Source organism: Marmota marmota, unplaced genomic scaffold, assembly GCF_001458135.2.
Source record: "Marmota marmota marmota unplaced genomic scaffold, marMar, whole genome shotgun sequence".
Classification (NCBI taxonomy): Eukaryota; Metazoa; Chordata; class Mammalia; order Rodentia; family Sciuridae; genus Marmota; species Marmota marmota.
Genome location: NW_025999932.1, coordinates 21,091,739 through 21,118,643, shown reverse-complemented (window position 1 = coordinate 21,118,643; position 26,905 = coordinate 21,091,739). Strand labels below are relative to the sequence as shown.

Genomic DNA, 26,905 nt, shown 5'->3' with positions numbered 1-26,905 from the left:
TAGCCTAAAATTTGTTATCTATTACTGAGTTAATATTTTAGCCAAAATTAAAGAGAAATAACACATTCTATTTTATCATTAGACATTTGAGGAAATCATTAGGGAAATTTTTTTCTTTCACACATCTCAAATGTGTATGGTATTTTTCCGTTTTTCCTAATTTCAGTAAGAAAAAAAATGTTAACCATTAACATATAACAGTATAGATAGCTATGGGTATAACATGATGGAATTCTAACATTATAGATCCTATTACCTCAATTCTGCTGTATGCCTTAAGGTCAAGATGGAACATTCTTTCTTTTTTGTTGTTGGTTTGTTTCCTTTCATCTCAGTCTCAGTGTGCTTCCAGCAAGGGGATTTTCTACATGACTGTAACTGATACCCTACAGATCATAACAAACTGTGTGTTAAAGTAAAGTTACATTCACAGAATAATTCACTTTTTATTGGCTGTTGTTTCTAGGAACTTTGAAGGAACTCCATACCTTTGCAAATGTCCTGCTTTATGTATTTCCGTTTTGGTTTAACTCTACAGATTTTTTTTTCTTGTGTGCTTATGCTTATGCTCAAGAAACTATCATCTCAGAGGCTGGGGTTGTGGCTCAGCATTAGAGCGCTCGCTGAACACGTTGAGGCCCTGGGTTCGATCCTCAGCACCACATAAAAATAAATAAATAAAACAAAGGTATTGTGTTCAACTAAACTAAAAAATAAATATTAAAAAAGGGAGGGGAGAATAAACTACCATCTCAGACCTGTGCTTCATCAACACCTCAACCTCTTAAAAGTCCTGTTTCTTCTCGACCCTGTCATCATTTCTCTGAAAAACTCTATATTTTTTTTCAAGGGAGAAATGTAATTTTATGGAAATGTTACTTCTAGATACCAACATCATCTTCATTGAAAATAGTTTTATCTGTTTATTATTCTAATCACTATGGCGACTCCTGACAATAAAGAATTGCTCATAGAAAAGAGGGGAGGCTAAGAAATTACCCAAACCTCTTGTGTTTCAGGGAATGGCTTACTGCAAAGAACAACCCTTCATATGTGACTAAGATAATTTTCACAGATGCCTTTCTTGTTTATCTGTGGCAAGGCAGACACACACTCTGCAAATACCCATTCTTTGCCTCATATAAAATTGCTGGTGAGCAGCCACCTTTCTATGGCTGATGTTCTGAGAAGCTTATGCATTATCTTCACTCAAAAAGTGTTGTTTGCAAATATAATAGGAGGTGTTTGGAATGCAATTCAATGTTATAGAAATGTACCCACTATATCTGTTTCCTTTTTTGAGCATTTACTGACCTTCTGTTCTTAAGATGAAAAAAAAAGCACATCAATATAATTTAGTAAATAACAGTCCTTAAAAGTTCAAACAGCTATTTTGAGGGATTAGCATTATGAAGAGAAATAGAAAACTATCTAGAGAAGAAGAGAAACGGATCTTTCTCTCTTTTTTGCTGCCATAGCTTAAAGTGTCCAATGGCTGACACATGCTCAGTATTCAATATATAGTTATTGAGTAAATTGAGAAAGTGGTTATATGTCATCATAATGTAATATGATTCAGACAAGAAAAGGATATCAATTCTGTTATAACTTTGAAAATGTATAGTTACTGCTGATAGATTTGCTATATCATAAAATGATACTTGTATTTTTCAAGATTAGGATACTTAAGATCCAAAGCTTTAATCAAATACAGTTTGTGATCCTTGATTGAGACCAGGTGTTGTTAGCAAACCAACTATAAAGGATATTTTTTAATATCTGAAATACTCTAATATATAATTGATATTTAGTAATATTAGTAAACATTTCTCAGTCTTTCTAGTTGTGATAATGGCACTGTAGTAAAATAAGGAAACTTTTATTTTTAGAGATATTGATATATCTAGGAAAGAACTGTGAAGTCATCCATATTGTACTTTAAAATATAAATAAGCATTGTTAGTGAAGCAAATATAGAAAAATAATTTTTGAATGAACATATTAAGTATTTGACTGATCACTGTATTATTTCTTGTAATTTTCTGAACATATAATAATATCCATATTTATAGTAAAAGAGAGAAGGAATAAAAATACTTTGATAAAAAAGATAGTAGAGTGAACCAGATATAACTTTCCTGTATTCATACATGATACATGACCAGTAAAACTCCACATCATGTACAACCACAAGAATGGGATCCTAATTAGAATAAGTTATATTTCAGGGATGTATAATATGTCAAAATACACTAAACAAATAACAAAGTATCCAATGTCCCAGCTCCCCCAAGTCCCTTTTGTAAATAAGGAAATAGCAAGTTACCCTTCTACCTGAAATTGTGGTTTAAATGCAAAATACAATTTTAACTAAATATTTATTTTTCCTATTGTACAGAAATATTTAAAATATTAAATATTTTGTTTTTCTGTTGGGAATAAAAGTTCTATCTAATTTTTTAAAAAGCGAAAAAATACATAAGCTTATACCCACCTGAAACCATCACAAAAACAAGATACATTGTAAGTTTCCTTAACAACTGGGAGGCTTCTCAGAATAAAGGAAACAGAAATGAGGTACTTAGGCATCTAGAGTTGCCTCTATGCCCAAAGGTGAGGGGTGGTGCCACTGGCAAAGAAAACAAAACTGTCATGTTCCCCCAGGTTCCCAAGGGTTATATATTTCCTGAAATCTATACCAAACTTTTTTAACCGTTAAAAATATATACCAAAACTAGTTTCAATAAAAACCTATCCACCCATAAAATATTTAAAATTGTTCTGTTGGTAGTTATTTTTACAAGCTTAGTATAATTTTATAATAGAATTTGATATTGTGTGTGTGTGTGTGTGTGATAGTTTCCTTAGGATAAATTCCTACCAACAGAATTACTGAACCAAAGATATGAACATTTTAGAGCTTCATGACTAGGTTTACTGCACTAGTTCTTTCTAGAAGATATAATTATACTATTTAATGGCTACTTCCAACATGTAGGCATTACACAAAGAATATTCCTGCTGTTCTTACTCCATGAAATAGCTCTAGTAAGTAGATACCATTATTTCAATTTAACTGTCTTAAGAAACCAAGACCTAGTTTAAGTAGCTTGCTTAAATGCATAAAGAAAGGAAATCATGCAAATGTATCTGTGTTAGTTCCTTCCACTACAATAAATATGATTATTGACAAGAATGCTTAGAATATGCAACTTTCCTCCAAAATGAAACTTATAATTCTATAAACGTTAATATGATACATATAAAATGATATCTCATTGTTATAAAAGTTGATGGTTTTATTGGCCATTCATTTTTCTTCTTACATAGTTATCTTTTCCTGTATTAAATGCCTCCCTACTTGGACATCCATATGAGTTTATAACTGTTTTGTATAACTAATATTGTTAATCTTTGGTTTGACCTTTGGGTTAAAAAATATTGATCTGTCTGTACTGTGAATTGAAAACAAAGCACACATCTCTTAAAGAAATAGGAGCTATTCGCCCAAATCTAGATTTCAATAGAAAATGTAAGGAAGTTAACACTGAACAATTCATGTGGAAATGAAATGTGGAAAAATATGTAATTTATGGACATAAATCAAATTCAAATTATCTGTGCTTTCAAGTCTAAAAGTTAGTTGTATAACTGGTTAATACATATATTTGTGTAGAGTTTTAACATTTGCTTTAAAAATAGCTTTAAGAAATATATACAAGTGGTCTTAACCTCTCAGTCATTTTTTCTTTGTTTCATGCATTTGACCCTCTGTAACAAAAATTGAAAAGACACACAGATGAACAAGTTGCTAACGTATGTGGTCAATACAACTTGTCTAAAAAGCTTTGTTATAAAACAGCCTAACGAAATGATACTATTTTCAGTTTAATGCCTTTGTTGGGGTCAGTGTGTGTCTAGCTGAAATCTACTCATGAATTCACAGAGGAAATGAAGTAGATCAGATAAAAGAACAAATGATAATTCAATAGCTTAATTTTATTTTAAATTGCCTTCCTATTTTTTCCAACATGATATCTCTGATTTGCAGGTCTATAGTTTGAAAAAGGCTCAGGTTCAGTCAAGCAGTAATAAATGTTCCTAGGATATTTTACATCTTAGGCCAGGAAGCTGCATCCCACTAGACTAGTCATTCACTGGAGCCATAAATTCTTTTAGGGGCATTTGTAAGAAGGAGAGCTACGATGAATGTTATTCTCTTCTGTAACATTATTCATATTTTGCAGAAGTGAACTTTTGCCTTTCTTCTGGTCGATTTTATTACACTTTAGGCAAGTTGCAGAGAATTCTGTTCTTCATAGACTTGATTTGTGAAGAGAGGTATAGAGAGTTCACTTCAAGAGAGAAAAGCTCATAAATCTTGAGAAGTCTGAAAATGAAACAAATGGCTAAAAAAAAGTTTTAGTCTACAAGAATCTGGGCTTCTTATTTTCATAATAGTCTGGATGTGTATATTTGTAACTTGTGACAAATGTATCAAGGGGTATCCTAAAATAAAATTTCAAAAGAACATTTACTATAAGCAATTATTTTCTCAGAAAGGGGGAAAAAGGGAGGTCTGTAATTGACATGTCAAGTCACTCTAGGAAAATATTTTGAGTTTTCCTGACACTAATGATTAAATTTTGCTACAATATTATGCAAACTTGAAAGACAACTGGACTTAGAGAAATTCACTTCACTTTTGACTCAATTTCAACCTATACTCTCCTTCAGTGGCAGTTGGGGAACATAAGGCTTAACTTGCCCTTTTATACCTAGCACCTTGAACATCCATCTTTCTTTCCTACTTATATCTAAATCCCATCTGTTACAAATAAGTGCCTCCCACAGTTCTGATTTCTCAGGGCTTGCCCCTTTCTTGCAAAACCAGTATAATTAAAAAACTTGGAATAAAAAAGGAGATGCTGTTATAAATGCTATCATCAGAATTACTGACCTCAAATTAAAAGTACATTAATAAAATGTGCAGACCAGATATTTTTTGTATTACAAATGACCTGGAATCCCAATTCTTGTTTTTCTACTTGCTAGTCTCCTTGGTTTACATATGTCAATCAATTCAGACTCTCAAAAATATGAAGTTGTGGAGAATAATCCTGATGTTCTAGGGTTTGTTGTAACTTTCACATATGTATGTTATCTTCACAACTGCAAATATATTTGGTTTATAAATATTAAATGTATATTTTATACATAAAATATCAGAATCCTCTAACACCCATTTTCTAGAGCCATACAAGCAAAAAGGAGATTACCTAGAGAATACAAGCAAGTAATGCGCAGATTTTATTAATAGCTATGACTTCGGTCCAAATCCCAGTGGATTCATGTGTTAAGTTAGTCTATATAAAGCTTTCAGACCTCCCTTTGTCTAGACCACTGGCAAGCGTAAGAACACTAAAAGCTATACTAATTTGTTTCTTGGCTCCTTTTCCACTGTCCTTTGCTCTATTCGTGCTTCTTCATATTCTATGACTTCAATGGTGAAGAAATAGCATAGATGGCTGTGTCTAAAGAAAAATTCTCCAAAGATAAAAGAGAAAATCAATGTCTTAGTAACACATAGAATCTGAAACAACTGAGTCACATGTTCTCAATATTCTTGGGACATGGTCCCTTCCTTTTATTATGTAGCCGCAGTATGTAGAAAGAAATTTACAAAGAAGAAACTCCAAACAATGTACCCAGTGGTTCAAACCCAATTGTCAATGAATTCCCAATTGTATTCAAAGTAGAAATTCCATATTCTAAGATGTAATATGCTAGGTAAAACAGACATTTTGAATGTTAAACATTCACATTGAAAAATGGGGTAAGTGGGGTGCACATCTGTAATCCCAGTAACTCAGAAAGCTGAGAGATAGGAGGATTCAAATTCAAGGCCAGCCTCAGCAATTCAGTGAGACCCTGTTCCAAATTTTAAAAAATATTTTTTTAAAAAGGGCTGTGGTTGTAGCTCACGATTGCAGTGCATGGGTTCAATCACCAATACTTCAAATAAATAAATAAATATATAAATAATCTAAGTATTGTACAAAAAATAAATAGATTCTGTAAGAGAAAAGAAAATAACTTTTTTAATGTTTGGTTAATATGTATGATTCTCTTTGAGAAAGAGATATTTAAAATGAGCATCAAGCAAGGACATAGAAATACAAATGGGAGAAGAAATTTAATCAAGACCTTTCCACAAATCTTGAACAAATAATATCCTGGCATTCCTTGCTGTAATGAGCACACACCTAAATCCCTAGGAACAGAGTTTAGCAGCCTCAGTCTTCCTTTCTTCTTTGATCCTCTCAGGTGGCTTCCCATGGTCTATACCAACAGCCACATTACCCTCCTAGTTTTTCTCCATCAATTTCTTCACAAGTGATTTCCTGGTATGTAAAGCTGACCAAGGAAAGTTTATAGTCTTTAAAAAAAATTTTTTAATTTATTTTTTATTTATTCTTTTTAGATATACATAACAGTAGAGTGTAATTTGACATATTATACAACATGGTATATAACTTCCATTCTTATAGTTGTACAAGATGTGGAGGAGTTACCCTGGTCATGTATTCCTATGTGAACACAGGAAAGTTATGTCCAATTCAGTCCACTGTCTCTCATGTTCCCATCCTCCCTCCATTCCCTTCATTCCCCTTTGTCTAATCCAATGGACTTCTATTCTTCCTCCCCACCCCCAATCCCCACTTATTTTAAGTCAGCCTACACTTATCAGAGAGAACATTCAGCCTTTGGTTTTGAGGGACTGACTTATTTCACTTAACATGATATTTCCCAGTTCCACCCATTTAATTTTCAATACTTCAGTTGAAAATATCTGCATACTACTGATCTCCCATTAAAATTTTGTCCATGATTTTCCCTTTGACTCCTATATCAATTTAACAAAATTTTAACTTGCCATTTCCACTCAAAGAATTACCAGAATATTAATACATAAGAAAATGAAAATATCAATTTCAATCCCATCCCTCAAGAAACATTGTTCTCAGTAATAATACCAATGTACATCTTAATAGTCAATCCAACAATCTATACCCAGGTTCTATGGTTACCACCCAGTTCAAGCCAACATGAACTGGTTCCTCCATGAATGCAATGTGCTTCTAATATGGCCTCTATTTCTACCCTTACTAACAATTTCCAGCATAGTCTTCCAGTAGGATCAAGTTTATAATTTGAAATAAGCAGCGGATTATGCTACTTGTGAAGAAACTACTAGCTTTCCAACAATATCAACTTTTATCTTCAATAACAGAAACACTAGGCTTGTGTAAGACACATGGTTGTCCTATTGAGGACTGTGTCCCACCTTTCCTGAACCTCAGTAGGACCTGACCTAGTGTTTTAGAATTAAATGAGGAGTGAAGTATAATGTTCCCCTTAAAAGGAACGTGACATACATGCTCTGGACCTTTACCCACCTTCAGGAATATAGCATCTTCTAGAGAAGCCCAGAGATAACAGCCAACTTTTGAGAATGTCTTCATCTTGGTGTCAGGCCAGGCCCACCTATCTGAATTGTTAAAATGAGACAAAACAAAAAATTAACAAATTTAAAAAAAAAAACTTCTACCTTTTTAAAAACCTGCTGTGTATTTTATCTTTTGTTTTAATCGTTTAGTTTAAATCTGAAGCAGATAGTTTTTTTTTTTTTCCCAAATGACCACAACACTGTCTTATTCTGCATGCTCTCTGGGAATATGATCTTGATAATCCTCATAATAACAGATGGTGCATCTGTTGCCTTTTCATTAATCCTGGAAGCCTTGTATCTATGAAGCAAATTATTTCTTGTAAAGTCCAGGACTAGGTTGTAAAATCACACATGGTTCTATTAGGCTACTCAAACTTGGAACCCAGTTTCCATGATATAACAAAGCCAAAACTAACCCACATGGAGAGATCACACTGAGGAGACCCTTACAGTGCAATAACAAGGATATGCCAGCCCTAACCCACCTCTTCTTCAAGCATCTGAATGTCAGTGCATGATAAATCCCAAGCTCAATTAATTGTCCTTGCTCTACAGCAACTTCACAATGATTTCAAGGGATAGTAAAGTTTATCTCAGTGAGATTTATGGTATGGCTTCTATCTGATGGAATAAAGAGCAATAAAAATTGCAAAATGATGATTTTTTTTTTCTGGTGGAAGCCCTGTCGGATTACATTGAAAGTAACAGAGAAAGTACAAAATGAAAACAGACCTTCATCTCTTGAACTTAGATGCTCAGAAAACAGGGTGAGGAAAAGCTCCCTAGTAACAAACATGAGCTACATCTTACGGAAAATGAAGGATATTTTGGAGGAACAAACAAAAAAGAAAAAGGGAGAAGTCACAAGCCTTAAAGAATCATTCATAGGAAGTACCACTGTGATCCAGTAAATAAACTAGCAACATTTTTCCAGCTGGTTTTAAGACTACTTATGGACAGTGACTATACTGTGTCTCTTATCCACCCTGCCCTCTTCAACAATTATTTCATACCTAACCAAGTAATATTGGGTTCATTGGAGGCAGATAGCTTACCTCTTCATTTGCTAGGGCTTTATGGGAAGGAGATTCGCAGTTGCAGAAATATAACCAGGGAAAGTATCTATACATGATTTAGATGATGAGATCTTAGTGCTTGACCTTGTTCCTAATGCTGTGTTGGAATAAAAATTATGGAATTTCTTGGGTAGGGTGACTCTATATTACATGTGGTAGGAATGTAAATAATCACTGGTCAGAAGGGAAAAAATAAGGTAACAAAATTCTTTGATACTCATCCCTAGACCGACAATATCTTACCATGACACTTGGATGCTATATACTCATCTGATATAATATCATAGAAACAATGTGTCGGTTTCTGAAACAAGTCTAAAAAAAGCTGGTATTTTCTACTTTCAGTCTCTTGGGATGTTCACCTTATGCCCAGCTATCACATTGTGAGGAAACTGGAGCAGCCCAGTGAGGAAGCCCATCTGGAGATATTCACACGGAGAGTGACAGAGACCCCTGACCCTCAGCACCAGTTGGGTTTCCAGTAGAATGCTAACACTTGCAAGCACCTATATATGAGATCCATTTCTATATTGGATCCTCTAGCTACCAGTTAGTCTGACCCAGATGATAGTATATAGCAAAATAAACCTTCATTTCACCAGATTTCAGATTACTGAGCCAAAGAAAATGCTATTCTTTATGCCAAATATTTTATGTATTCTGTTAGCTAAAAAGAACTCTAATTATATATACGTTTTTTTCTTATAACTCTCCAAAGATTTCCTAATAAATTAGAAAACAAACACAAACCCAGAATAATTGCTGGGGCCTAAGAGACCCTTTTTTACTTGATCTGAAACTACATTTCCAGATTCATTTCCTTTCACATTTGCTATCTCATCGTATTCTGCGAGTCCGTAAGGTTTATGTTTCTCATATTGATCCAACGTTCTCCTAGCTCAGCACCTTTGTTCTTGTCTAAAATTCTCTAATCACTTGAATAAAATGTTCCCCTTCCATCCTTCCTTTTGTACCACCCAATTTTATTCCTTTAGAATATTTAATAGTATTTCAATTAGCTACATTTATCCTTGCGCCTCTGTCTAATAGATTTTTGACTTTTGTAGTACAGACACATTGTTTATCTGCATTCCTAAAACCATATATTTTGTGTTAAAACATGCATGTGGAAGAACATTGATTAAATGACAAATGTAATTTATAACTTGTTTCTTGTCTTCTTGTTACACTGTCCTATCATGTGATGACATTAATATCTTACTCTAACTTAACAGTAAGATAGAAAATCATAAAATGTTCTTCTTTATGGCTGCATGGTTCCACACAATTATGCAGGCCAAAAATATTTGTAATTTATAACAGTGAATATATATATTCACTGTTACAAATATATATATATGTATAAAATTATATGTGTATAATTTTAGATATAACTTAAATTGTATGAAGAACATACAAAATTCTTTTTTTCTGAATTTTTAGAAAAAACTATGTAGGGAATCTCTAAATCTAAAATAATCAAGATAGTCTGGAATTGACATAAGATGGATATAAGGTCAATGGAACAGAATACAGAGTCTAGCAATATCTGAGTTCCATAAATTTGCTGGTTCATAAGTGTCACACAGTTGGATTAACTTATAATTAAAATTTACTTCTATCAGACGCAGTCTCTGATTTGATATCTAGCTCCTTGATCTACTTTGAGTTAACTTTTGTGCATGGCGAGAGGAGGGGATTCAGTTTCATTTTGTTGCATATGTATTTCCAGTTTTCCCAGCACCATTTGTTGAAGATGCTATCCTCCCTCCATTGCATGCTTTTAGCTCCTTTATCAAATATAAGATAGTTGTAGCTTTGTGGATTAGTCTCTGTGTCCTCTATTCTGTACCATTGGTCCACCCTCCTGTTTTGGAACCAGTACCATGCTGTTTTTGTTACTATTGCTCTGTAATATAGTTTTAAGTCTGGTATCACTATACCGCCTGATTGGCACTTCCTGCTTAGAATTGCTTTTGCTATTCTGGATCTTTTATTTTTCCATATGAATTTCATGATTGCTTTATCCATTTCTACAAGAAATGCCGTTGGGATTTTGATTGGCATTGCATTAAACCTATAGAGAACTTTTGGTAATATCGCCATTTTGATGATGTTAGTTCTGCTTATCCATGAACAGGGTATATTTTTCCATCTTCTAAGATCTTCTTCTACTTCTCTTCTCTCAGCAAGAGAAACAATAAAAGAGGTATCTTTCACCTCTTTTGTTAGGTTGATTCCCAAGTATTTTATTTTTTTTGAGGATATTGTGAATGGAGTGTTTTTCCTCATTTCCGTTTCAGAAGTTTTGTCGCTNTTTTATATTTTTAAAAAGATTAAATTGCTAACTATAATAATCATTTCAGTTCTTCATCTTAAAATTTATATTTGCTTATAAAATACACATCTGTATAACTGTGAATTGATTTTACTGAAGTTTATTCTTATTTTAGATAAAAAATAAACATGATTTAAAATTTTTTATTTTTTTCCCCTACACACCATGAAGGAAAATTTTCACAGTGGATGACTGTGATATTGACAATAATAAAGATAACTCTTACATGGGTTAGTGTGGGCCAAGCACTGTCCAGTTTAAGAATCACCTGAAGTTACTTATCTCTGTCTCCATTTTATACGTGTGGACACTAGATGCAAAGAACTTAACAAGCTGTCCAAGTTCACATAGAAAGTAGCTAGAGATGAGATTTAAATTAAGATGGTTTCTAGTTTCAGCACCTTAACATTATTATACACTGGGGTTTTTTTGTTGTTTTTTTTTTTTTTTTTTCCGGTTTTAGCAGTACCCAGGAGAAAGAAAAAATTAAAATGAAGGTTTTACATCAATTTGCAATGAATATCTTTAAAGGATAAGTAGTACTAATATTGATTTTCTTGATTGATAATATGTGAAAATAAACTGAGAGAATACCAGGTGCTGAATTTACCCCAAATTGAAAATCATAAAATTCTGAAATTCTGAAATCAATTACTAACAATATTTTGTAAACATTATTAAGGTAATCATCATTACCTACAATAATTTTTAAAGTTGTGGAAGAAAGATGTTTGCAAAAAAATGTCAGAAAATAATATAAATCTGATGAATAAGAGAATCAATTCAAAATGGCATTAAACTTACAAGAATTGATTACTTTATTAAATTAAGAAAAAAAATCAGTATCATTTATTTTTAAGAAATTGAGAAAATTACTTATCTAAATTGTGAAATGGATATTCAAATTGACGATTTGTTTTTTATTAAGTTGTATCTGAAGAGAGACTATTTTTATTTCTTTATTTTCTTAGTTTATTTATCTGTTTAGTTTCTTGGTTTATTTCTTTGTTCCTTCCTTTAATAAAATGAAAATACTCTATCCAGGTATTTTATTACGGTGTGAAGGAAAAATTTACTTAATAAAGAATCATTTGAGTGTAAAAAGAAAGATATTTTATCTGTTTTGATCATTACAACCAAAATTAAAATTGTTAATTAATTAACATTGAAGTGTTCCATACATTTAAAAATAACTTTTTTTGTACATATAAAGACAGCATACTAAAAAGCAAATTTACTATAAGATTCAAAAAATAATGATTAATTATAACATTTTAGGACTAACAAATGTTCCAGAAATTAAATTAAATTTCTATTTTCAATTAAAATGAATAAATCCTTAATGTAACTTTTACTTAATTTAAAATATTCAATATTATGTAATGTGGTAACTCATTAATTAGAAATATATATAAAATTTTGAACAAAAATAACTAAGATATATTTATTAACACTAATATTTAAGTAGATAATTAATTAATTTACCTTAAAGATGAATAAATACGCCTTTTTACCTAATTTTAATATTTTCCAGTATCATCAATATGAGTCTGTATCTCTTTATGTATTTATTTTGTGGTACTAGAGATTCAACTGAAGCCTAGCACATGCCAGGAAAGTGCTCTACCACTGAGCTACAACCCCAGTCTTAAGTTTTGTTTTGTTTTGTTTTTAAACACTGTGTTTGATTTCAGTTAGAACCAGTCATATAAAGTTTTTTTTTAAAATAAGTGATCTCTGTAATATGTATTAAATGTTTTTTTCTATATGCTTAATTTCACAAAATTATTTTCAACATAAGGATTAATTTAATTTTATTCTTTAGTTTTTCTTTCATATTCACCTTCTTCTTTGTAAAGGTTAAGGAGAAACAAAGGGGAGATTATTATTTAGAAACACTGTCAAGATTAGCACATGTGATATGCTAAAATCGCCATAAAATATGGAGCCTTCAGAAGTAACACCAAGGCCTTCTTACATCTTAGTACCACCACTGGATGATCTGATCATGTGGTAACTTCATGTGTACACATTTACATATATACATGTGTAGTTTATGTAAGCAATTATATCAAATATGCTGGCTCTGTAAAGAGGTAAAGTTCCAAGTCCGGAAAGAAAAGGTGTGAAGGTAAATAGAGAATGGGAGAAACATTTGTGAACAGAAGAGAAAGAAGATTTTTTTCTTCTTTTTTTTTTTAAACCTTGAATTTTGCATCAAAATTTTGCCTTAGAAATACACTGGGTAGATAGTATGAGGAAGAGTTTGGAGGCAAATAAATCAAAAAGTTTCTTGTAAACCTCTATATGAAAGGTCACAGAACCCTTGAGACTAGTTTGTCGCATTGGTAATAGAAAAGGGACAGATGTGAAACATTGTGTGAAATAAATTAAGCGTGCTTCCCAAACAATTGAATATGGAACTAGGAAGAACAGTTGCATGTATCCATGACTATTCTCTGGGGTGTACTGAGGTGAGAGATGGCAGGAGATTTGAAGTCCTCCTTATATCCATTGTTTTTCTACAAGCCATCCTGTACAGTATTGAAATATTAAATTACATCTTCTTGATTTTATTTATATAAAGCATGGGGGGAAATCTTTGTAAATCTGAGTTACCTCTTAATTTATGTATTAAAAATAATAAATAAAGGGGTTGCTATGAAAATCTTAAGAAAAAAGTTCTATTCATGTGCCCCTCTTCCTCTAATGTCATTACATCACTCTCTCCAGTGCTTTGTGTTTGTCAGTTCTCTGGTACCACAGATGAGGACCCAAAATGTCCAACTGTGAGACTGATTTAGTAATAATAATCAGAAAATTATAATTCAAGGGGCTTCGTGTCAAAGGGAAATACAGAATTATTATAGAGGTATATGGAGTTTGAGATAGTGTGATTTAGAAGTATCCAGCTGGCAGATAGAAATGCAGAACTGAAGCTCACTGTGGGACCAGGTAAGAACTAAGAAATTATAGTGAAAGAGTTAAATGTACAAACTGAATTCCAAGCACAAAAATCTGTAAGAGTTGATGGAAAAATAAATTAAATCAGGGCAGAAGGATGTGTGTGAATCAGAGAACCATGAAGAAAATAATATTTTTATGAAATAATATGAACTCCCAAGAGAAGAGTTTCAAATTGAGAAGATGTTGATCAATGTCAAATGCTGCAAAATCAATGAAAATGAGGATGGAATTCACTACACCCACATTCAGCATATACTTATAAAATATGTGGAATAAAGAGATCTCAGAGTAATTTTGAGATGGAACTTTCCAAAAAAAAAAAAAAAAAGATGGCGAGTGGCTGCTGTATATAGAAAGAAAAAAAAAAGATGATCAATAGAAGTCAGATCTTATGAATTTGGACAAGAGTATATAGTGAAATATAATGAAATCTTTGAGTACCAGAAGGTTACCTAACTGAAGTAGGACAGACAAAGCTGGACACTCAGGAAGCAGGTTCATTGGCTGCAGCCATGTTCAAAAGGGGGATTTTTGCTGCCATCAAATCACTCCTCTGAACCCTGAGTTCAGAAAGTTTTCAAACTGATTTTTATTTATTTTTATTTTTATTTTTTTTTAGTTGTAGATGTTTTTATGTGGTGCTAAGGATCAAACCCAGAACCCTCACACATGTGAGGCAGGTGCTCTAACAGTGAGCTACAGCCACACCCCAAGTTTAAGAACTTTATGCCCAGTATGTAAGGGGAGGGGTGCAGAGGCTCATAACCTGTAGAAGTTCACATAGAAGCAGCTTTTTCACTGTTCTGGGCACAATTTAGTCCCAGGACACTCTCTGTGAAAATAGGTGTCTGAGAAAGGGAGAGTTGCCCTCCCTTTTCTTCCTACCAGCTGGACCCCACTATAGTCCTCTGAGATGCAAATACCTTTGTGTAGGCTCCAGACCCAGGCTGGAGGCCCTGAGTATTTGACTCTTGTCTCTGCAAACACATCCTCTACCTGAAAACTCTGTTGTAGAGATTCTTGCTGATAGTCTAAGAACAGTTATGCTAAATATAATTTTGAAGGGTCTCTGGAGGTTAGTTATGGCAGGGGTCTTCTGGGTAGGGGTCTCTGGCCTGTTTCATTATTTTTAATAGTGTTTGATAGAGGTTAATAAGAAATTACAGATTATAACAGTACAGGAAAAACAGAATGGCATATTTTAAAATATTATACAAGAGACAACTTTCTAAACCCTACTATGTGTTAATACTTTGAGCCCATTTCATAAAAACAATGGGTTAGAACACTAAATAGCTCATGGTTAAAGAGATAATGTTTAAAATCAGGCTTAAATTTTCCAACTTTCAAAGGCTCTAACTTTTTATATTGTGCATGTTACATTTTTAGGTTCACTTCATACATAGTCAAGGGCAAGTTTTTGAGTAGATAATGGTGACAAATCAAGGGACTAAAGAAAAAAAGTATGGCTGACTACAAGAGGAGCACATTTAATAGTAAGAATGAGTGAAAAGAGAAACATGGAGAAAATGGCAACAACCTTGGGTGCTATCCCATTGTATAGCTCCAGGATGCTGTTGTAATTATGGTGGTCCACAGAAAATTAAATAAAAATATTTAATTCATCTATATAAAAGTAAAGTTAGCAAGAATACAGTGAACTATGAACTGAAAAGTAAGTATTGAAAAGCAGAAAAACTATGGAAAGCCAGGCACTATGGCATAGTTCTATCACCTCCGGGGTTCCAGAGGTTGAGGCAGGAGAATCAAAAGTTCAAAGCCACCCTCAGCAACTTAGCAAGGCCCTAAGCAACTCAGCAAGACATAGATGCATGAGTGTATTGATCCAATATCAGCAAAACCAGGCCCATGGCTTATCAAAAATACCAGCCCACTGAATAAAGCAATCCCCCCCAAAAAAGAAGAAGGATCCCAACACTAGACACAATGGTGGTACGTTAATCCCATCACCTGATCACTCCTCATGAGCCTTGCCCAGGAAAATTGCCACAGTGAAGAAATTTCATTTCTGTCTCTGGACTTTAGTTCAGCACGTTTTCCTTTGCCTGAGTTGACCATGTATGACCTACTCCAAGATGACACCTCAAGCTCCAAATAGACACTATGAAACTGCCTTCTGTCCAGACACTGGCTTAGAATAAATTTTGCATTTTATAGCTCTGTACCCTGAACAAGTTCTTCTGTATGATTCCTAATCTTATCTGACAACACACAGTGACTCTACTTATTTGTACCTGCTCTCTGCCTGTGTTCTCAATTTAGCCTTCTGAACCACTGTGGTCACTTAACCTTTTCTTAGACTTTGTATATGATTATACACACACACACACACACACATAGTGTGAGATGTGATGTGACTTGAAATGTTAAAGATATTAGTAGTTAAGACTGGAATAAAAAAAAAACTTGTCTATGCCCAACTTACTATTATTAGATGACCCAAGGGTATCTGATGAACTTCTACACAGAAAGTGGTGTAGCCTGTGAATTTATTGTTATTCAATTAATCTGAAATTGTGGAAAGACACAAATATGTTTGTTCTATGTTAATAGAATAGCTTCTTCATGACAAAATGTAAATCTGTTGATATTTGACTTTCCAACAGTAGTATGCCAGCAATCATTTCAAATATTTATAAAGACTTTGTAAAACTAAACATAATGTAAGTACAATAATAAATAATCATCCATATTATAATTTAAGTTTCTAATGTATATGTATCATACAAGGGGAGGAATTTTACCTTGACAGGGAAAATATAATCCCTGCTATTATTTTATTATTACACATAATAACTTTGTTTGGATGAAATATCTTACTGAATTATCTTTCTGTCAGTTCAAAACCAGCAATAAATTTTATTTATGCAATCCTAGTATTGAAATGGAAAAGTAGCAAAGATTTGCTATTCAGACATCTGCCTCTCTATTAGGAGATAGATAGGAAAGCAAGTTAAGAAAGGACAATGTTTTTTCTCAAATTCTCTTGGATTCAAATTCAATATTGTAAATGCCCATTATATGGAGATTTCTTTTCTTTATGGTTGCTGTCAATTCCAATCCTTTTCACAAAATAGTTTAGAAAAGACCTGCAAAGTACCATAATAGTTTTGCATAAAATGTAAATTGTTTCCCATTACAGTGCACTCTAAAGAAATAAGAAATAAGTCATAATTTATATAAACACATATATAGATGCAAATATACATTATGTATTACATACTTATAGCTTTATACAGTTAAACAATATATGTATTAAAATTATTGATTAAGTACATACACATATATATTGTGAATTCCTTAGAAAACTAATAGGGGCATTTTGGGAAAGTAATTTTCTATTGTTATATACATCTATTTTTAGAAATAACTACACAGGCTTTTTTTCTATTAAGTTCTGAGTTTAAGACTTTCAGCCAAATAATTATTTCAGAAACTGAACATTTATGTTTTAGGATGTTTATACTTATTCAAAGAAATCTTATGATTAAAATGCTTAATTCATTTATAAAATAATGAAATTAAAAAGAAGAATATAAGATTTCCCTTGAGAAATTGGGCTAGTCATCTGAACACTAAAATAATTAATTGTGAGTTTAAACTGTTATTAAACTGATGATGTTTTAAAAATTCTGAGTTGTTATCAGTGAAGAATTGTTAATTTGATCCATGAACCCAGAAACCAAATTTTTCCTCTTCACAGATCAGCTTGTGTCAAGGCATAAATTCTAACAATAATATATAGGAGAGATCAGTTGCCTGTTTTTGAACAACTATGGAGTATTCTGTGCCTCCTAATCTTGCACAAAGACAGTTTAGTAATAAATGATTTTCAAGTGATGCTGGCACAATTAAAAAAAAAAAAAAAACGGCACAAATAGAGTTGCATGTCACTTTTTTGCTAAAACAATTGACATAAAATCTGTTATGATTGTATGGTAAAACACAATTTCAAAGTTTTACCTGCTATATCTATTTGCAATGGAAAACTTATATGTTTGTTTATCTGTATCTTTCTAGACAGAGAAACTACCACTTTTGATTTGTTATTAGGTAAATACACATTTAAGGTTAGAAATATATTGGAATACTGATGACAGTTATAAAATGCAGAAAATAGAGAGTAAAACATAGTAGTTGTGAAGTAGCTTATAAATTAGTAAATAATTAGGCAGTTATGAAACATTATAACAATGCACTATAATAAAAGTGATGTGAATGTGATGTATCTGATATATCTCTCTTTTAATTTTCATATGATGATGTGCGATACTATAACACCTACATGGTAAGAATCAGACAGGTAAATGACACAGGGACTGCAATCTAGTGTTAGGCTACTGCATAAAGATTACCTGAACACAAACACTGCAATAAGACAACATTCAATTTGATAATTAATACAACCACTAATGACTAATGGGTGGGTAGAACACAGAGCTTAGATATACTGAAGAAGAAATGATTTGCTTTCCAGGTGGGACTGAACAGAGAAAGATTTCATCATGCTACTCAGGATATACAATTTAAAACTTATAAATAATTTGTTTCTGGAATTTCCCATTGATATCACCAAGAGTAACTGAGACAATAGGAAGGAAATGTGTAGATAAAGGGGGACTACTATGTATGAAATGAGTATAAATATGAATGGCATTTAGGCACATGGGTTTATAAATTTTGATAGAATAAGTGTATGGACATGTTCTGGATTTTCCAAACCACTTTTCTTTTTTTCTTTTTTTTTTTTTTGTGACAGTTAAATAAAAAAAATTGATCAAGTAAATGTAACAGGGTTATTACAAAGAACAATTTATGAAGGAGACAACATTTAAAACTGAAAAAGGTTCAGATTGCTTCCCTTCATTAGTATTAGCAGCAAACTTTACCTGGATGAATGAAAAATAAAGCAAATAAATTATTTGACTGGCTCCCACCCTGGGAATTTGCCTCATTTGGTTTAAAAAGCATTTCTTAGGTATATAATCAATTTGGCTCCTTTTGATCAGAGAGGCTCAATTTATTTTTAAGTCAGTTATGAGAAATGCATCCAGGTTAAGTTTCAGTTTGCTTTCAGAAGGTGTCTGGGTACACAGACAACCTCAAGACTGTAGCCCTTTTCTTATGTGCCTAAAATGATCCAAAGTCATGTTTCCATTTATAGAGAATACACTGTAAGCATCTTGTGATACCAAAACAACTTGTTTTTTTAGAACTTGGCACTTGAATGGCCTTGGAGGAATTTTAGCCTGCTGTTTAATTATTGTTAGAGCAATCATTATTATTAGAAGTTTAAAAGCTTTAAATGGTTTATAGCTAATGATTAAAACAAAATTCAAATATTTCAATTTCTGGCTTAATTTCAAAAAGTAGTTTATAATGGATGGTGGAAAAGTAATTATGTTCAAAAATAAAACATTTATTTTTTGCTGAGGTTTTTTTTATGAATTCATTTAAGTAATGAAGGTTTACAATAGCTTTGAAGTTTCCAACATTAAAATTATTGCAACAACACTATTGTTAATAGAACTTTTAAAGTTTCAATTTTTGATGTTCGATCAGGTCTTGTCCATCATCTGTTCCTAAAATTCCACATTGAGATTTTAAAAAAAAAGTTCAACTTAGCTGAATAATTAAGTATATACTTATGCATTAAAATTACAACAAGGTCTGGGGACATAGCTCATTTGGTAGAGTGTTTGCCTTGCATGTATGAAGCTCTGGGTTCAATCTCCAGCACCACAAAGGAAATAAAATTACATCAAATTATGGCAGATGTAAAGGCCAGACAGTGAAGTATTGAACTTCTCATCACTTTTTACCTAATAAAATGTTTTTTAAGATAAATAATATTTAAACACAGAATATAAAAAATATGTAGTCCATTTTTTCCATTATGCTCTCAAATTTACTCTTGATTAAATGGTGTAATCACTGAGCTAGAGAATTGTTTTAGTATGATGTCATTACTCATAATGAGTAACAATGTAATTCTTGAAAATTCATCAGAGTGTAAACTGTAATACTATCTATTAAAATGCCCTCTTAATTTCATTACTCAGGCAGGATTCACTTTATGAGCACTTCTGAGTGGTTTCCACAAAACTAAAACAGTCTCATTTCTCCTAAAGATTTGCCTATATTTCACATACAATTCATAGTACTACCCAACAATTACTATCCCTTAATATTAATGGTCAGAAAACTTTAAATCAAATTTGAGGCATGGCCTATATGTTAGGGATGAAAAGCTAGAAGGCATACATTTTTAGCCATCTCAGTCAGTACCTGAAAATACCCCTTAGTGCTCTTCAAAAAACCTCTGGTGCTGCCTTCTCTCTTCTCACCAGGTGAAGACAGAGCTAGAAGGGGCCATCTACAAACCAGAAATAACCAGAGAGAGGGCCCTCTTCAAATACTTATCTTCCAGTGACATGATCTTGGATTTCTCAGCCTCCAGGACTGTGAAAAATATATTTCTGTTGTGAATAAGCCACCAATACTATAGATATTTATTTAGCAGCCTTAATGGACCTTGATGCCCTCAAAAGAAAATATCAGATAGAAACAATTCTCTTAGCCTTATAACTATGACAATCCCTGAACACAGATATTTGAGATTTTCACAAGAACAACAAACTCAATAAATTCAAATTAAATTCACTACTTTCTCCAAGTTCAATAAGATAAGTAAAATAAAATTTAATACTACTAAAAAATAAACATTAGACATGGTTCCTGGAAAATAAATAGTAAGGAATGCTAAATGATTACTAATAGCTATAATTAAAATGATTAATACAATAATAAACTATTTTTTAAAAAACCTATTAGGAAATGTTACATCTTCTTTTTACAGAGGAAAACATAGAGGCAAAATAAATTAGACAAATTGTTCAAGGACACAGACTTTCTGAGGAGTGGAGTAAGCATTTGAATCTAGGCAGTGTTACAGAACTACATAATTATCCTATAATGTATCCTTAAATAAGCCTGAAAACATACAGCTATCCAGGGATGTTAGGATGGACATATTGACATTTTAATACTCTTGCTGGATCTGTGGTAAAAGTGTTACTATTGCCCCAAGTAAAGTTACATGAGTTACTGATAGATCACATAATTTGCCTATGACACAAACCAAGTTTTATCTGATTCTACATTCTATCTCCTTCCAATAATACTACCTCCTTATCACAACTGTTAAGCATTCATCTATTCATTTATTCACTCATTCAACCCAGAAATATTTTAATCACATTTGATACCTTTTAGGTTATCAGGGTAATAAAAAATCATTTGTGACTATTTGGCTAATATTTTGTGATATATTGTCATGTAATAATATGGCATCATTTGGTGTATATTCCAGGAAGGTAAAACTATAACACAGTACTTGCTAAACATAAATATTGGGTAGTTTAAGACAGTAATGAAGTCTGTAAAGGAAAAACAGAATAAATAGTGATGAGTGCCATGAAGGAAAATGTTGGAGCCTGATTTGATGAGGATACTGTGGACATGGTTGGTTGAGGGAAAACCTGTCAGGGCTTAACATTTAGTCAAGACATGTCTGATGAGAACTAGGAAGTCGAATGGTTCCTCAGCATTTATAAATCCATTATTTAGAAATTAGCATTCAGTGAAGTTTTCATTACTAAATAATTTAACAGTGAAAAACTTAAAAAGTGTTTTTCTAAACACATTCAACATTTAATGCATTTCTTTTGTGAATCTAAAGACGAATTATAAGGCAATATATTTTGGGTAGATTTTTTTTTTCCTAAATGGCGCTCTATTTTTATCTCTTGAATGTTATAGAAACTCCATTTGATTAAAAAACTCTCTGCTAAATATGATGAGAATCACATTCATTCAAGTTCAGATACCTCAATTTTTAAACTTTTGGATAATCACCTCAATTTTTAATAGCTCTATCTCAACCAACAAAGACATCTGTTCTCACACTGATACAAATTACCAATAAAATCTCATTTAGACTACCAATTTATTGAGCTACATTTAAAAAACTTGTTTTTTTGTTTTTGTTCATAAGAAAAAAATGAAAATAAAATTCTGAGAAACTGAGGCTGGAGTTGTGGCACAGCGGTAGAACACTTGCCTAGCACATATGTGAGAAGCACTAGGTTTGATCCTCAGCACCGCATAAAACCAAATAAATAAAATAATGTATTATGTCCAATTATAACTAAATGTATATATATATATATATATATACACACACACACACACACACACACACACATACACACACACACATACATATATATTTTAATTCTGAGAAACTTGAGAGGGGGAAAAAAGGTAGTTCACTCAACTCCCCAGTTCCCCAACACAATAAGGCATTCTTAGCCTCCCTCTACATCATGCTTGAGGCTGCCAGTTTGTGTTAAATCTATGAAGAATAGAAAATGGTTTTATAGAAAGTCTGCAACCAAAATCTCTGGGAAATATTAATTAAAGGAATTCTTTTTACCAATTTGATACTGTAACTGTCATAATAGTTAATTACTTCTCTAACTTGGATGAGTTATAAACATCATTGATATAAAAGAATTAAGGCACTGGTTGTAGCTCATGAAAATGAAGGGAAGTTTGTATTTTAAGAAATTTAGGACTACATTAATACTAATCAATGTATTAATAATAGTATGATTAAGGAAATGGTGAATAAAAATTGTCCTGCATTTATTATGAGAATACTTTTTAGCAACATCAAAAATTTTGCCAAAATAAGAAAATAATAATTTCTTCTCTATTTCTCTTACAAGTTCCTTATAAAGAAAAAAATCAAATAACACAGATCAAAATTTTGGCTATTTTTAAATTATCAAAGATACTCTAAAGCATCTAAATTTTCTTTTAGATTATCCATAAAATTTTTACTCTAATTTAGACAGGCATAGTTACAATTTTTTAACTTACAAATTCCTTTATTTCCAGATAATACGATAAATTCTAGGAAAAGAAAATACAAAAACTGAATTTAAAACTTTCTGGAAAGTTCTATAATATAGGGAAAAACTATCTCTAGGTTCATTATTTTCAAACATTCAATTTATTTATGAGTATCAGAAGCTTTCCTGTGTTGATTTTTCCTATTCTTCCTTATTTAATAATTGTGATTAGAGAGAGAAGCCTTTTAAGAATAAAAACCATAATCATTTATTTAGAATTTTTTTCTAGAAAAGTGATGTCCTTATACATTCCCTTTGGTTATTTACACAAAATTATTTAATAAAATCACATGCTAGGAAATATTCAATATGGTGCAATAAGATATAGTAAAATATTACATTCACTATGCAATATTTATTTTATGTTTTTGATTTTGTTATGAATAAATTTAATAATTCTGCAATATTTTAATAGATTACATTTTCTATATAGCATGTAAATAATTAAATGCATATTAGTTTGCACACATTATATTTTACTGCTAATGTATAATCAATAGCCCTTTGGCCCTGGATTCCAACATGAGTTTGGAATTTAAAAATTGTCAATTTCCAACAATAAAAATGTTAAGAGTAACCTGATCCATAGCTACATTAGATATTTAGACACAACAGCTTGACACTTCCTAGAAGTTCTGGTGATATAGAGACCAGTGAGACACAATTCATCTGGTTCTAAGTCTCTTACATACTTCTGGAAAAAAAAACATGTGCTTAAATTGGCAGTTACTACACAAAGCTAAAAATGGAAGGACAAGAATTTAAAAAGTATGCTGTGTAGTGTAGCTGTAGAATTTGTTATACAAAATTGAGATGAAATTAGTCACTATACATAGTTCAGTTAGGAACTGGGACTACATCTGGAAACAGGATGTTTATCCATACTAGAGATATGGGAGAACACCCACGAACACCCAACCACCTCAGGATGGAGGCAAGAAGAATCAGGAAATGTTCCAGGAAGGAAGTGACATCTACACCACACTAAAAAGGTGCACTAATATACAGTCAAGGGAAAGTGAGGTGGAGATGGGGGAGAGTGTTGCAGAATCTTGCCTACAAACTTTCCATTGATAAGCAGGAGCAATGGCCTAAAAGCTAGAGGACATCAGCAAGTCTGACCATTATAGAAACTGCAGTAATGTGGCCTAGAACCTGGAAAGGTAAGGAGGCAGTGGGAGAGATGAACCTGAATAGGTCAACATGGAAGCAAGCTGCTTTTTAGAGGGGGGGATTAAAAATAAATAAATAAATGAACCAACACTCCCTCTCATAATGAGTAAGCTATCTTGCCAAGGTCACACAGATGACAGGTAGTCAATTGTAAATTACAAGTTTATGTTTCCCAATGCTCAGGCCAAAAATGTATCTATTACAATAATTGAATCTTATCTCTTATTTCAGTGACCCAAATATCTGTTAAAAATAAAATGATATTTTATTTTAAATTTTCAGAATTGTTGAATAAAACAGTTACTTATGATTTATCTTGTAAAAAGTGTATCAATAGTTTTTCAAAGTATTTGGCTCAAACATTAGCAAGAAATAATTTTTGGTTTTACAATTCTCAGTTAAATATATTATGTAAATACTGTCATGTCATTATCTAGATATCTAGAGACTTTATGCAGTTTTTCTGAAAATAATAAATACCTTAGATATTGATAAACTGTCTCCAGAGTTCTGCCAAGATTTCTTGTGTTCTGAGGCTTGAAGTGATGGTTGACTACATCAATTCCTTGGGGCATTCAGTTAAAACACAGTGGTAATTAACCAGAGCAAGCTGTCAATGAAGTCAGCTCTGATTAACTGGAGGGATCCTAGAAAGACAAAGCCTGGATTTAGACAAAATTGTTATAGAAAGTAGAAAAATGTAATTAAGATCACCATATTTCCTTATCTTTATAAACTTTTGGCTAACCTTTTTGGTATCCTTATCTAACCTACCTTTTGTGTACACAGCATTCTCCAATTTCTTGAATATCACTCAGATGAACAAGGAGAACCCACTTCAGTCATTTGTCTTTCTGGGTCCTTGGAGGCCAAATCTATAGTCACTAATAAACTCAGAGACCCTGATCATATCTCATTCATCCTAACAATATTAGTGAGAAGTGAGAAATGGCCACAAAATTTAGGAAACTATATCTACTTTAATAGGAGCATTCTTGAAACAATCCTGAACATAAATTATTGATTTATTTTTGTTCTTATAATCTAAAATAATACAGAAAATATATGGCGACAATGAACTTTTTGACCTTTCAAATTCCAGTGTTCACCTTTATGGCAATGACACCTTGCTGATTATTTTGTATTCAACAATTCTTGTCTGATATTCTTCACTTAGTGAGAAAAGAGATATTGTAAAAATAAGGGGTCACAGAGAGTTTTCAGTTTGCATCCTTCCTTAATGATAAATGAGGAAATTGAGGCTTTAAGGAGGAGTTTCATACAATGGATGTGTCTCAGGTTGGCCAATTTTCTGGATAACTGCTGAACTAAGAAACTTCAGTTACTAGGAAATCTAAAAGCAGAAATTCTATGTGCTTTTAGTGACGTCTTTAGAGATTGAGTGGCATACTATTCAATACAATGTTTAAAATATAATAAGACAGAAATAAAGGAGCCAATACCTATACACCTAGAACTCTAGCTAGAAGTGTTCTCCTTAATATATCTCAAAACTTAGTTATTTGCGCTCAAGTCAACTATACAAAAACAATTATAGAAGGTCTCCTGGCTTCTATTGGTTTGAGGAGACCCTCAATGCTGTACTATTTTTTCTTTGAAAAGGGAAAGTTTACTTTGGGATCATGGTTTCAGAGGTTCAGTTCATAACTGGGTGACTCCATTGGTCTGGGCCCGAGTCAGAACATCATGGAGGAAGAGCACTGTACAGGAAAGCTGCTCAGCACTTGGAAGCCAGGAAGCAGAAAAGAGGGAGAGCAAGGGGGGTGATGAGAGGAACCAAGGAAAAGATGTAGTCCCCCAAATAATGCCTCCAGTGACCTACTGTCTTTAGCCAAGTAAAACCCCTTGTGCTTATATAGTTACCACTCGAGTAGTCTATTTACCTGTCAATATATAAATCCAACAAATGGATTAATTCACTGATGAGGTAAGTGCCTTAATCATTGCCTATTCTGAAACTTGCTGCATTTGCAATCATGCCTTCAATATATGAAATGCTTTACTTTCAAGTGACACTTGTTAAATTTAATATGGACACACAGCAGTCCAGATAAATATACTTTATTTCTTTTTTTAATCAAGGATTGAACCCAGGGGAACTGAACCACTGAACTGAATCATCAGACTTTTTTTTAATATGCTTTTTTAAAAATATTTTTTTAGTTGTAGTTGGACACAATACCTTTATTTTATTTATTTTTTATGTGGTGCTGCGGATGGAACCCAGAGTCTCACACTTGCTAGGTGAGTGCTCTACCACTAAGCCACAACCTCAGCCCCTTTAAATATGTTTTGTTTAGAGACAGGGTCTTGCTGAGTTGCTAAATGCCTCACTAATCTGCTTAGGCTGGCTTTGAATCCAAGATCCTCCTGCCTCAGCCTCTCGAGTTTCTGGGATTATAGGTGGGCACCAGGACACACTGCATTCTTTAACAGATAAACAAATGTTATTTGACAACATATTCCTATCTCCATGCTTTTGCTGAAAAGAAAGTTCCTAACTATTCTAGTGTCTTCTATAGGCTTGGAGAATCCAGAACTTGCCTAATATCATATGTTCAGTATATAGTAGGAAAGACACAATGGTTTTTCAAATTTTAACTTCAACATTTATATTCACATATCCTATGGATCTTTATTAGCTACAAAGCACTTTGTGTTGACTGAATGAAATTTTTATTCCTATCTATTGTGTTCAGGACTCCTAGAATCTACTAAAACCTATTCCATCAACAAACTATGACTTTTGATATATCTCTGGACCTCAGAGATATAGGGTAATTGAACTCTGCATCCCATTTACACCTGAAAAATATCT

General features: G+C 32.5%; 1 long non-coding RNA gene across 10 annotated transcripts in view; it reads right to left on the bottom strand.

The window, feature by feature from the left end:
* Nucleotides 1-26,905, bottom strand: part of LOC125616089 — a 307,484-nt gene that overhangs the window by 261,398 nt on the left and 19,181 nt on the right. For 6 of the 10 annotated variants that reach the window (XR_007346713.1, XR_007346711.1, XR_007346703.1 and 3 more), the window contains exons 2-4: nt 24,547-24,713; nt 7,461-7,552; nt 257-386 (exon numbers count right to left, since the gene is read on the bottom strand). This is a non-coding gene — a long non-coding RNA (uncharacterized LOC125616089). Of the gene's footprint in view, nt 1-256; nt 387-7,460; nt 7,553-20,203; nt 20,292-24,546; nt 24,714-26,905 lie in introns of all 10 variants that reach the window. The other 4 variants (XR_007346705.1, XR_007346708.1, XR_007346704.1 and 1 more) reach the window with 2 other exon arrangements.